Genomic DNA, 15190 nt, shown 5'->3' with positions numbered 1-15190 from the left:
TATCCACAGATTCATCTAATCAAGCTAAATAAAATAAGTGCTCAAATACACAAACAGCCAGAGATCCCACCAGTGCAAGTCAGTCAAACTTGACTAAGACGGCTGCTGACTCCTCCCTAAGGCTCACTCTAACTGAACAAAACTAAAATCTGGCGTTTTGGGCAAAAATAACATATGCCTTGATGAAATATTTGGCAAAATTATAGATTCATGTCTGTTTGGCAATAAAATGCGAAGTTTGAATGTTTCCCCTTTAGTAGCGGAAGCTTTGTATTTCAAGTTGAGGTGCGTTTGGGTACATTAGAAAGATCTGAATTTCTAGTTTCCAGTGATACCAAACATGTTATTTCAGACCGACGAGGACAACTTGCTCTTATATTTACAAAGGATATATTTGTATGACTTAACTAACAAAATTATTCTTAATAAGACATAGTTTGGACAACAAACAGTTGGTTTACAGATTCTGAAAGACTCCATGTTTTCAGAACAGTATAACATGCACATCGTCCATAAATAGACCATCTACCATCGTGACCTTTTGTAACTAGGCCTATGCCACAGTGGTGGACCTGGTGGGAAACACTATTCAACCGGGGGAACAGACTTTGACATAATACCGGGTCCGTCGAGCTCAAGGATTAGGGCAGAATTTGTACACGATTCTTACAAGCTGTAACTTCCTTTTCAGTATTATCTTTGTGTAGTACCCTCAAACATCAAACTCTATTCTGCTTATGTCACAGTTTCCTTTTCTGTCCTTTTCCAAATCAATTATGCATCAGTGTGGCATCACATATTTTGGGCTGAAACAAACTCTTTTCTGTCTTTTTTTTGTCGACACAGGAGGAGACAGTGGTGAGTGTTCACTAATGCTGAATAAACTGGGCAAAGGGACTGCATCTCAAAATTCACAGGTGCTCCCTTGGAACATCCAAATGTATTCAAATTCACTGGCACAGTGCTAGATTGAGAATGCTAAATAGGCCGCTGGAATCCAATAAGACGGTGCTGATTTACCTATAAAAGCTAGCAATTATCTATCTGGAAAGAAAAAAGAGGGGATATACAAGTGAAATGTCACAGAACGATTTCTGCTCTTATGTGGACCAAAAGGTTAAAGGCTTTTTCATCCATGAGGAAAAATGCTCTCCCCATGCATTTATTTATACTCTGGCTGTTATGGCTTTTTCAAGTGTCCCTACAGGGCTGTCTGCACTTCCAGCACCTCTCCACTCTGACGCACTTCCCCTGGTGGGGCTTGACTGCACTGGCGAGCATGTAAGGCTCGTCTCAGAGCACTCTTCCCTCTGCCTGGGGAACGACACCCTCTGAAAACACCTACATGAAAATGCAATTAAAAGCTTCTTTCTCTGAATAGTACAGCTCGTTTTAGGAGGGACAGCGGCAGGAAATGTAGTGTGAGAGCAACATGGTGCGGGATGGATTGAGGATGAGGGGACTGAGGTGGGGCAGAGTATGCCATCTGCATTCTCCGTCTAAAGCCACTCATCTTACATCCATCATCTCAGCACTCAAGTCTTAATTTAACTGTTTTTCTCTGATGGAACACACTCACGTCGCGCACACCTTACCTATTTATAGAAGGAATAAACACAGACAATATTCTACTACATTCAATATGTAGCAGGCTTTTTTTCATTACGGGATAAAGACCTTTTTAATTAATAACTAGGCGTGTCACGATTTTGATTCTTAATCAGAAATCAATAGGAATCAGCTCCCGATTTCGACCATCAAAATCAACCATTATTTTTTTTTTGTCCACCCCCGCCTACCACCGTACGTGCATCTGGACACTAACAGAAGTAACATTTGCATTTTTTAACATAAAACAGCTAACTTAAACTACTCCGTCCAGCACTCGGAACTAGGCAGGCATGATGGGAATTGTAGGCCGTCCCTGTCAATACTCAGGGCACTTCCTTCATGCCTATGGCATTTTACATGGCATGAATTAGCCTAGCAGGTAGCGGACTTTAGTTAGTTAGTTACTTTTCCTTACCCATAGCTCTTCTACTCTTGCTTGGTTTAACATTAAACTTTCAGTAGGCAGAATATTTTTGGCACCATTGGGCAGAAATTCCATAATAACCTCTAATAATCTATATTGTAATTTAATTGCTCTGAGAGAAAACTTGACTTCTGTACCTCCTCATGGCTCTGATTTCAGGCTTTAAAAAAATCTAGCCCGTGACGGGAGACTTTGGCCATCACAGGTCATTTCAGAGAGAGAGAGCGTTCCTATTGAGCGTTCGTATTTGCTGTGCTCCGGCTGGTGCTTGGTATTTCCTCAACTGATCTCAACAAAGCTGCCGGGTCACAAACTTTCTCATTTTACAGCTAAACAGTACACTATAAAATGTTTCTGAACACATTCGAGGGGAAAAATATGCATTACAGGAACAGAATATTGATTCATATTTGATCAGCGCTGCCTAGTTTGAACATTTGATTGGATTTCTTGAGTGATTGACAGCTGTTCAGAGATGACAGGCTCCAGCTCGGCTCTGATTAGTTGTTTTCCTCCAGTCTGTGAAATCTTGCAGATGCCATTAGGAGCACCGGAGGACAACGGTATCCATACACCACCATATTTGCTCCATTTCTACCCACTGCAGCTTTAAGTCACCGCATCTCCCGACAGAACAACACCACGGGTGAATTTCAGCCTATATGCACGTTTATTCTGCTCAACATTGTTAAATCAGAGCAGCTGATGTTGGTAGCGAGAGCAAAAAGCTAATGGGACTAGCTCTGCCCTCGGTGACACAGTGATCAGAGAAGAGTGGAAAAAAAGAGAGGAGAGAAACAAGCGTGACTGTAAATGACAACAAAACATATTTTTGTACATTACAGCAGATGCAGAAGGATTTATGTTTTGTTTTTGTAATGATTATGTACTGAGGTGGGTCACACAGATACTGATATTGAAAAGATGCAGCTTTTTATATCGTAGAATGTTGTGGTCTAATTTTTGAAACACTTTTATAAATGAAAAGGGGAGTTCAGTTCTCTTTTTAAAGAAGAATTTGAAAGTGTAAATGACAGTTGTCAAGGCATGAAACCAATAATCCGTTGATCTTGACGAATCAAGACTCCATAGCCTAACAATGGCATGTTTAAATGGAAAATGTAATCTTGGATTTGGAGAGTCGTGACACTCCTATTGATTTCACACAAAGACCAGTACAATGCATGGCAGCTTAACATTACATTTTATAAGATATATATTAGAACTTAAAGTTTGTAATGCTTGGATTTGAGTCAGTATTCTAAGTCATCTAAAAGGTGTAGAGATTGTTTTCCATGAGCGAGTCCTGCGTTTGAGAATGTTCACCGAGTACAAAGTGGCAAGGGAAAGCAGAGTATGCGAGCCAAATATTTAATTGCACAAATGTTTCTGTTAAGGATTAGTCTGTCTCTTAAGAATTCTTGGAAGGACGTTTCAACCATGTGCGTTTCAACCTGTGCTGTAGTTATGGATTTCAAGCAGTGTTTAACGCTCTCTCCAGAGCTCTCGGCTATGATATAGCATACATTTCCAGTGCATGATCTCCATTAATCCTGATTTTAAGAAGCTAACCAATCAAACGACCTCATAGATATCCCCCTGTAGCCTTTGTAAGTAAAAGAAATGATTAAGTTGCTTCCCACCGTTATGTCCACTGTGGCTGTCTCTCACGTGTGTTGCATGTGATTGTGCAGGCCTCTGCATAAAGAGCATAATCTGGCAAAAAAAAAAGGCTTATAGCGACAAGGGACTGAGCGGAACATTCCTTGCCATGCATTTATGTGTCCTTGTAATTGGGTGTGGAGATGTGAAATACCTTTATGGCATATGGAACACCTCCGGATACAGTAGTAGCATTTGGTGGCGAAATGCTGTCATTGCTTCAGGAGAGTCTTGGCACAGAGCGGTCCTAGGCCTTTATGTAAGCCACTTACAGATCCAGGAGGAATCCTTTAAATTGGCATTAAATAGGGCACATAGAGACAACATACTCCAACCAGTGTCTCTGGGCCAGTGATGCCTCGGCAACCCTGTCTCCTACAAAATTACGTTCCCATACAACTTAACTGCATTCTCAATTGCCTTTTCGAGGAAACTTCTCCTCCTGGATTACAGTCTCAGTTTTAAACGTGGTTAAGGAAACAAAAACGCAACAAAATGACTTGGTGATATTCAGGAAATGGATAAAACTACTCAGATAGGTTTAGTAAAACATCATGGTTTGGCTTAAGATAAGTATGTTTGTTACGTTATTTAAGTTATGGATGTAAATTAAAATAAATCAGCATTGACTTTTGGTCACACACAGGCCAGCCCAGTCGCACTAAATGGCATATGAATTAGTAATTGAGTAATTTTGCGTGCAATAAGAACGCCGTTTTTGCTCTTGGCGTGTCATTTGTACATCATGTAGTCTGTATTGACTGCAGTGTAAATGCCTCCGCGTAAACATGCTACGCTCAGAGCTAGTGACGTATAATATAAAGTGAAGAACACTCATGGATAGGTCCAACAAACAGGACTTTCAAACCATGAACCGGTGTTTGTGTCTTAAAGTGTTGTTGAGTTATTTTGAAGTAAGGTTTGTGACGTTTGTGTCTTTTTTTCCGTACTTCTGTTACGTTGTTTCTGTACACATTTTACTTAATTGACTTAATTTACTTATTTTAGTTGTAACCATGAGTTTTTCCTAAACCTAACTAAGTGATTTTGTTGCCTAAACCTGTGCTCGAAGTGGGCCGGTACTCACCTACATACATCTACATTTTACTCCTTGGCGTACCGTTTTCCATGCGTACTGGTACTTCTCACAAGCTGCTGGTACTCTTTTCTGCCCTCTCCATATGAGGTTCTCTGGGAGATTTTTAATGGTGATTTTTATTTGTGAATAAATATAATTAATAAAACATATTTAAAAGTTTTCTGAATCTGCTCTTTTGATTGATAGAATATTATAATATAAATTTTACATGGGAAACATTTCCAGAAGAATTAAATGTTCAGACGAAGGCTGTGATAAATAATACAAAATAATTTAATTATTAATAATAATGGTCCAAAATTGCATAGTTTTAGGTCAAAAACCTTCACATTTTCTTGGGGGATCCACAATATCTCCTTGAATCTTTTATTCACTGTAGAAATTCAGAATGTGTCTCTTTATCCTGCTGCATAATATGTAGGAACATCCTGTGTAGGACACTGCTCCTAAAACCTGAATGAATAACTCACACACCTCAGTTCTGCATGCTTGCCTGTCTGGCTGGCTGCTGTTGATTCCAGGCTATAGGCATCCTATAATATAATATAGAGAGTTACTATAGGCTACAAATAACACAGGATAACACTTTAACTATTAGCACTGTGAGTAAAAATACCAACACATCACCTTAACGTGATAATGCTTCAGTTGGAGTATTATAGGCCTACCATAAAAAATGCAAAGCTCAAGTATTGTAATAATATAGCAATACAATCACAGCTGATTATGACTGACACAAAATAATAACAATTTTTTTTTTTCACTTCAAGCACTGGGCTAAACCGAAATGCTGCAGTTACCATCATTTTGTTGCGTGTCTTAAAAATTACACTTGAAAAGTGGTGTATACAAATGACATGCAAAAAAGCTAAAATGTGTTCTCATGACAAGCTGAATATCCCGGCAATGTTGTGCTATTAAATGCCCTCCCATGACATCGGGTTGACACTGGGCACGAACAACGGCCTCCTGGGTGAAAGTCCCGTGTTTGTTTGACCCACCCATCCACCCCAACCTCGTCTCTAACAAGACTTCCGCGGACTTTGATTAAAAACATATTTGTGATATGTCAAAAAAAAAACGCAATCCCGGGAAAAAATATATTTCCCTCGAAACGTAATTGACAATGGAATGTAATTTTAAGCAGACCAGGCTGGCCTCAGTTGATCAGAGTGGATATCAGAGTGGATGTCTCGTATCCTTTGTGTGCAGCAGAATTAAAGATCTTCACGTGCCTTCTCTCTGGCCTTAAAGCATTGGATTTAAACATCGAGGCAGTGCTGATGACGATGAAAGTTGTTACTTAGAAGGCTGCTGATTTTAGGTGGCAAATGACCTTAGGCTTAACACACGGGTGCTGTAGCGGCATTTTAACAAGGCCTCTGAAGCTGGTTAAGAAAACACAGTGTTGTTGTAGTAGCAGCTAGGTCATTTATCAAGTGTTATCTGCTCTGTTAAAGAAAAATGCTGCGATTCACATGTACCTATCTTGGTTTTGTGAAATCTGTGTTTCTGTCATGTTGTTGCTTGTTGAATCAAAAAACAAAAAATACCCATTTAGTTACTACATGTCTTCGGTTTGCTTTGCTACGGACTATTTGTTTGCCACTGGAAGGCTATCAAAAAAAGTAATTACAGTATCTTGAAACGACATGAAATTTTTAGATTGCAGTGCATGAGGAAAGTTATAATTATTCAGAGATTATCATTACTGAAATCTATCCCTCTTATGACTGTAGAGTTGGGTGGATGCTTGAGTGCATATCTCATTAAGCACTTCATTCTGCATTCAGTGTCACTGTGTAATGCAGACATTCATTGCATATATGGGTAACCATTATATATATATAAGTAAAAACGCCCTCTTTCTTTTTACTTAAAGCAGCAGTGGGCAAGATTGGTGCAGATATAATTAAAAAAAAATATATTTTTGTGAAACGGTCCCTATATCCTGACAGTAGTGCATGAGACAGATAATCTGAAAAAAAAATAATTTGCCTCCATTGTCCTCCGATGCTCATAATGGCATCTGCAAGATTTCACAAACCGGAGGAAAACAACCAATCGGAGCCGAGCTGGAGCCTTGCCGTCTCTGAGCAGCTGTCAATCACTTACGAACTCCAATCAAATGGTCAAACTAGGCAGCGCTGATCAAATATGAATCAAGATTATGTTACTGTAAAAAGTAAACATGTTTTAGGGTACTGTTTAGCTGTAAAATGAGAAAATTTGTGACCATGTTGAGATCAGTTGAGGAAATACCAAGCACCGCCAACCAGCCGGGGCAAACGTTCTCATTTTACAGCTAAACAGTACATTACAAGATGTTTCTGAAAACATTGCGTGAGAATTAATCATAAGAATGACAAAATATTAATTCATATTTGATCAGCACTTCCTAGTATGACCGTTTGAACGTTTGATCGTTTGATCGTTTGAAACTGAACTGAATTTCTATCTTTTGTTGTTTATTGCTAAATTTCTGAAAAGTGGTGTTTTTATTGTCATCAAAATATAACATTAGCATTTTAAATACATATTCAATGGTCTAATTGTCTGTCACCATCTCAGTGAATTTAAACTACTGCTTGCAATCTGAGGATATACTGTATATAGAGAGAGTGTGTATGTGCGTGTACAGCCTCTGCTGTTTTCTTACAGTCATTGAGCTATACCTGCGGAATAAAGTCTCATAATTTTCCTTTTTTTTTTTTACCGTGGTATCGAATTGGGTATCGATAATCATGGAAATTCACTGGTATTGGTATCGACTACTAGATTTCTGGTATTGTGACATCCCTACTCCCGTCACGGGATTAGATCGATTTTTTGAAGCCTGAAAACAGAGCCATGACGAGGTGCAGAAGTCTAGTTATCTCTCAGAACACTTGAATTACAATATGCTGAAAGGTTATTTTTGGATTTTTGCCCAATGATTCCAAAAACATTCTGCCTACTGCCACTTTAAACAGCCCCATCGGGTTGTTTTTTCAGCACTGTGCTGCTGAAACTTCCAACATAAATGAAAATGTGCAATATGTTGAGCTTTTGAGTGTTGCTATGAAATGTGTAAGTGTGGGTTGCTTTTGTCTTTTTGTTTCTGTTGCATCGTTTTAAGTGCACATTGCATACAGTACACATAATTTAATATAGTCTTATTTGCAGGGTGTGATTTGATGGGGAGGCGAAGTATACACTTTAAACCTCATTATGCTTTGAATACAATGTCAAAGAAAATGGCAAAGCTGTTAATACACAATGAGCACTAAAATCAGAAGTATTATGGCAAACAAGGTGGCAAATACAGGATTGTTGACACACCACTGTATGCCATTTGCTTCATCTCGAATATTTGGCTTTTTAAAGTGCAAGCATAAATATTATTTTTCAGTGGTTCTCTTCTTCAGCACAAATGGGATTGCTGTGTTCTTGGCTGCATGTTTGCGCTCTCGATGCAGGCATTACACTGCACAGTATGCTGCAACCCTAGGTTCAAATTGCCTGGACCGAAAATTACCATGGGCTTCTTCGCCACTATAATTGCTTAAGATGCTAATTGGACTGTGGAAACGGCCTCCCAAGCTTCATTGGGGATTTCCCCCGATTTGAATTCAAAAATAAGCGAGGAAGCAAAAAGGTTTTCCAATTGCCACAAGACATCTGGATGGCCTTGCCCTGAAAGCATATTCATAATTAATACACAAAGTGTGGTGGAAGGTGGCTTTTTTGACTGAAAGGTCTTCCCGCATTACCCCAGCTAAATATGAAAAGAAGATGTAAACTTGGCATGCAAGAATATGACATTTGAATTAGAGCATGCAGCTCTCATTAAATTTAAAGTATAGAGGCCAGACGTAATGTCTCTGTGCACAGCCTTGTCACTTAAATGTAAAGGACTGAAAGTCCTTCGGATGATCATAAAACCTCATTACAAACATCAGGTTTTCTCTGTGTCTCTCAACTATCTGACATTCTCTGTGACTCTAAACCCAAACACTGTTTAAATCTGTTACTTCAAAATAAATCTATTTTGGCCAACACATTTACATCCTTTGTAATACCGTAATATTAAGCAGGCGGCAACCTCCGGTTCTGAAAAGTGAAGCCAATGCGGAACTTGCATTCTTTCTAATAGCCAGCAGGAGGTGACTCCTCTGGTTGCAAAAAAACCTGATTGTATAGAAGTCTACAAGAAAATTACCCTTGTCACTTGATTTATTACCGCAGTAAACATTGTAAACATGAGTTTATGGTCTCAATTGCTAGTTTCCAGTCTTCTTCAATACAGCATTATGTTCATTTAGTAAATTATGGTCCCATTTAGAGTTAAATAGACCATAAAGTAGGGCATGCTTTAGGGCGTGGCTACCTTGTGATTGACAGGTCGCTACCATGGCGTTGTTCGGTCTTGAAGTTGTCTGTGTTTTTTTCTTAGCGCTTTAAACATTGTGTTTTCAGTTCATGAAAGTTAAAGGTGTAATATGCCTCATTTTCCTAAAAAAACAATGTATAGACTGATACAATAATAAACCCTCTCAATCATCACTTATGACCCAGTAGAAGTGTGTGGCGGTGTCTGTATATACAGAGACCTTCAGCCTGTATTTTCTCTTTTCTTAAAATTTTGCTGTGTTCAGGATGTTTCTGGGTGTCAGCAAAGAGCCTTTGGGCCCCACGTGGGTGTAACCCACAGCCAATAGCAGGGTGTGCAACCTGTTCAGCCAATTTAGTCCATCAAATACCGCTGGTCGCCTGATACCGAAGGACAGGTTCCCCTTTAGCTGCATTCATTCAAAATCCAGCAATGCAACACCTTCCTGCAGGGTTGTGTGGAGGTGTGGATGTGTTTATTTGTGCTTTAGAACGTAACCGCTGTGAAACAAATCAGAAAATAATGTTTTATTTCTCTGATTCACTGCTTTGTTCTCACTAACACCGCTCCCTCTCTTCATTCACTCAATAGCTCGCTCGACCACCACCAAAAAATGGAAGTAAACTCAGGAAGAGCCTCAAAGGAGGGATCCCCCGCATATAATGTGATACATATAATGTGAAACATATATGGAGAGATGGATCCACCACAATGGAACCTAGGGAGAGGAAAATATTTTTTGATTTTAGTTGACAGTTGTTTTGTAAATATATGTTTCCATGCCAATAAGACCCTTTGAAATCATACTAGAATAAGATAATTCTCTTAACTCACATTGCAAATGTCAAGGTTTAAATGCTGAAATCATAAACAAATCAACACAAAGATTTTTTTCTCTGCATTTGTAATCTTTGAAATTGTGAAGAATGAGGAAAGAAGGAAGGATCGGATCCGTGGCAAAGCGTTGCATTTCGTATGTGGCAAAGCGGTGTAGCCTCAGACATAAAGGTCATATAGCGTCGCGCTGCCATCGTTAGGTTTTGAAAAGTGTGGCAATATGAAAGCGACGGCTGCCTTGAATGACTGTGTTACAGAAAGGCAGGGCAGCTAATGGAGACAAGCTCTTTTCATTACAACACCATCTGTTCCACTGAACAGTACTGCTGGCAGCTGCACACATGTTGGAGCGAGACAGAGCAGACCAGACAGAAAGGTCCGAGTCCCTGTGCTCTGAGAAGACCTGACAGAGACAGTTATTTTATAACAAAGATCTAATTAGCTAAACTGATCAGTGGAAGTCCTTTTGAATCCTCCGATTGGTGTGTTTTCTGACGCACAAAGTGTGTTGATGATAGCGTTGAATTGACTAAGGTGAGGTAACAAAGGCAAACATTAATCATACTGGCGCATTAGTATTTGTTCTACTGTAAGGACGTGATTAATCAAACTAAATGGATGATTTTATTTAAACATTTCAAATGTTCTTTAATGTGCATGTGTGCACCATGCAGTGAGATTTTTGTCACTGCTAAAATACATGAAAGCAGTCGAATGTGGCTGTTGATTTGGTCAGAGGGATTCGCCGTGAAGCCATCCTTCTACATGAAACATTTATTTCTCCTAATTCTCCTTGCAGAACCTTTGAGTGGTAATAACATGTTTCTTTCCGCTTGGCCGTGCCAGACGAGCGACAGGAAGACTGTAGGCCATAATTATCCTGTTTGTTCAGAGGCCCAGTGCTTTTTATTATTTAAATCTCCTAGGGCTGTGAAAGTGCTGAGAGGCAATTCTTTCTCCCATTTTTCGCCATGCTGTGTTAGTCGGTGTTAATGCCGCTCTGTAATTTTTTGATGTTCTGTTTGCTCAGTGTTCATCAAAAACGTGAAAGATGCCTTAACCAAGAAAAAGAAGTGGCATGACAGTGTAAACAAATAGCTTGAACAAATTGCTTTATACTAACATAAGTACTGATAAAAGACATCAGAATGCCAGCATTATTATTCGGCATCAACTTTTGCACTCAAATGATTCCCTTCAGCAGTGCAGACACAAAGGGTGTACAGAGGTGGCAGTATTTTTCTGTCATCAGTCTATGTGATTGCAATATTTATGAATTATTATGATTTTTAAAAATAGCAATGCATGTGATGATATAAACATGTTGTCAAAATGTCATAAAAAAAGAACCAAACTTCTCATTCCATATTATTCCCTTAAATATTGAGGCAAGTTAATAATCTTCACACAGCATTCAAACACTTTTAATGACTATTTTCACCGTGTCGGCTGCCACACTGCCAACATTTTTAACACATTCTAGTTTTCTGTCTGTACAAGTACTGTAACATATACTAAGAATCAGATTCTCTTAGACAGGAGGAAAACTTGTTTCAATTAGTCGCTATCAAGACATGTCTTTCTCCACAAACTGCCATGATTTAAGATTAGGGCTGTCAATCTATACAAATATTTCATCGCGATTAATCGCATGATGGTCCATGATTAATCGCGATTAATCACAAATTAATCACTTTTTTTATCTGTTCAAAATGTATCTTAAAGGGAGATTTGTCTAGTATTTAATGCTCAAATCAACATGGGAGTGGGAAAGAAATGCTGGTTTTATGCAAATATATGTATATATTTATTATTGGAAATCAATTAGCAACACAAAACAATGACAAATATTGTCCAGAAACAGGTAGCATTTTGCATAAAAAAAAAACATATGCTGAAATCATAACATTGCAAACTCAAGCCCAACAGGCAACAACAGCTGTCAGTGTGCCAGTGTGCTGACTTGACTTACCCCAGACTGCATGTGATTATCATAAAGTGGGCATGTCTGTAAAGGGGAGACTCGTGGGTACCCAAAGAACCCATTTTCATTCACATATCTTGCGGTAAGAGGTAAAGGGACCCCTTTGAAAATGGCCATGCCAGTTTCTCCTGACCAAAATCTAGTGTAAGTTCAGAGCGTTATTTAGCCTCCTTTGCAACAAGCTAGTATGTCATGGTTGGTACCTCAGATTACTTATGTTTTTATAGTTTCATATGATGCCAGTATCTTCTAGCTTTAAAACAAAGCCGGCTACAACCTCAAAAATTGCAAGTTGCATTAATGCGTTAAAGAAATTTGTGACATTAAAACAAATTTATGTTTATGCATTATCATTGCGTTAACTTCGACAGCCCTTCGACAGACTATTGGTATTTTTAAGAATCACAATATATGATGTAATCATATTGTTTTTCTTCCTACCCTTCTTTTTGTGTTATGTCATTTAGCTCGGGTAGCAATTTTTAGGTACTTGTACATGCACTTGAGTATCCCCATTACATGCACACACATAATGTGTGTGTCGGTGGCTGCAGCTACTGTGGAGTTTATATTGTTTATACATGTCCACGTTGTCTGTTTTGGTGATGCTTTATTCTACCGTTAATTCTAAAAGAAGCTTCAGGCACCATGGTGTCCATAGCTTGTTTTGTTCATTGTAGATCATTTTTGTTTAATTATCTTGAGTTTTGTCTCTTTCCTGGTTAATTCTTGTGAGACTACACTGAGGAAGGCTGTTGTGTATTTATAATTGATAAGCGGTTGTATGCACGGACTGCAGAGTGCTCGTCTGTTGATTTGGACATAATTTAAGGGGTCATGTTGCTGATGTTGTTCCACTTGTGCATAAAATGACATTTAAAATGTAACGAAGTAACGTTTACTCAGAGTACATTTTAACTTACCTACGTTTTACTTTTACTTAAGTACATTTTTACACAAGTAGAGTACTTCTACTTGAGTAAAATGTATTTAAAGTAACATTACTTTTACATAGTACAATATTCTAGTACTCTTTCCACCTCTTTTTCTACTCCACTATATTTTGACAGCTATAGTTACTAGTTGGATTAAGATTTTACATATGAAAAAGACATATGAGCATGTAAAATACAACACATTGTTAAAGATGAAACCAGTGGTTTCCAATCTTTTTGGCTTGTGAGCCCTTACAAAAAAGCTGTGTCTAATTGGGGTCTCTTGTCACAGGCGTTAGATGTCTATGGGTTGTTAGCGGTTCCACCAAGCAGTTCCCGAAACCTTTCAGATGGATTAATTTGAATAACTGTCCAAGGCTCAAAGAGGTCAAATCATCCAATACATCACAAAAGAAGCAAAGATCAGAGACATTTTTCAAAAATTTAATACAAATGTGTGAAGGAAGACTTTGTTTTCCATCTTTTCTCTACAATAAAGGGTAACTTTGGTATTTTTCAACCTGGACTCTATTTTCCCATGTGTCTGTGTGACTAATAGGGACAACAATTTCTGATATTGGTCCAGTATTGAGGGATAACGCTGTAACCGGCAGCTGTGAAACGAGCTGCGAGGGCAAGTGAGCAGTGTCAAGGAAATGTTAGTTCTTGTTTTTCCACTGACAGGCTGAGATTGTTATTATAAATGTCAACATTATGGAAAGGACCCTATAGAGAAATAAACCATTTTTCTTACCTTTTGCTTTATCTGGTCTGTTTGTCATTGTGTCCAAATCGAGGACAAAGTCTTGTTGTGAGATCGGAATATCCATATACTCTGGCTCAAATAAATACAAAGATGTCACCCACATTGTTGAAATCATCTAAATATTCAGCCATGACATTGAAAATCTATTAGATAACACTAAGCTACGCTATGTGTACTCCAACACAACAAACTCTTCCCCGTTTGCACTCGTGTTTCCACCATGGATGTATTCCACTATTCCACTGTTTTCTTCTACCTCGAGCGAGATTTCAGACTTCTCCCTGAGCGAGACTCTTTCCATAATGTCAGACACTTATGATAACAATCTGAGCCTGTCATGGCAAAAACAAGCACTTTTAGTGGACGTTAATGACGGTGTCAGCTTGCCCCAATAGGATTACATTGCAGCTTGTGAGCAGTTGCCATCTACTGCGCTCTCCCTCAATACTGGACCAATTTCAGAAATTGTCGTTCTTATCAGTCAGTTAGACACACAAACATGGGAAAATAGGGCCCAGGTTGAAAAATACAGAAGTTACCCTTTAATCATCTCACAACCCCTCACGATTCATCTTGTGACGCTTTCCAGGGGCTCAACCCCTAGGTTGGGAACCACTAAACTAAACTATATACCTGTATTGCTAAAATAGAAACACTATGAGTCACTCTTGCTTTTTTTTAATTTCCATTCTAATTATGAAAAATATTTACTACACACCATTGCAATTTCCTTTTTAGGTGTGTGTCCCCCCCACACACGCACACCCACAGTCTTTCTATGAAAATTAATTCAGAGCTGATAGTGGGAGTTGCTCTCAGCGCACAAGCTCATACAAGACAATTGTACGCAAGACAATTGGAAGAGAAAGAAGCCGGAGCCTGGGAGAGCAGAGATATTTGAGCGAGCCTGAAGAAGCCTCTGTTTTGCTTATGCTGCTTGGAATGAGACCCCAGCAGGGCAGTATCCTCTGTTAACTCAAGTGTGTACCAGTAAGGGAGTTGGCCATAAAATGTGGTGCTTTGGTTAATCTCTCGCTGTCATTTGTAGTCATGTGTGTCTTCCTATCACTCGCAGTGCAGTTTTAGTCCCCTCCAGATGACACTTTGCTTAAGTTTTTCAACAAACTGATTTCAGCACTTGTTTGACCGTGAAAGGAATTTATGCTTTGCTGCCCCTCATTAAGGGCTACTCTACTGTCTCCAGCTCTGTTTATATCAGGGTCTGACCAATAATGGGCTTTTATTACACATCAGTCATTTAGTGGTGCTGAGGTTCATCCTTACACACAAATAATAAAACTGGCTATGCTGAGGAAACACAGTTTGGACATAAAATTCACTGAGGGTTTTTTTTTCAGCAGTTTATGTGGCAACAGGGACACCTGTGTTCAGCAAATAGATAATTCTTTTTTGGATGTTTGATGCATTTAATTTAAAGGTGAAATGTGTAAGATCTGGCTAGAATTTTTGTTTAAAACATTAAAAAAATTAACATAACAG

Source organism: Sebastes umbrosus, chromosome 17, assembly GCF_015220745.1.
Source record: "Sebastes umbrosus isolate fSebUmb1 chromosome 17, fSebUmb1.pri, whole genome shotgun sequence".
NCBI classification, from domain to species: Eukaryota; Metazoa; Chordata; class Actinopteri; order Perciformes; family Sebastidae; genus Sebastes; species Sebastes umbrosus.
Note: the sequence above shows the minus strand (reverse complement) of the source record.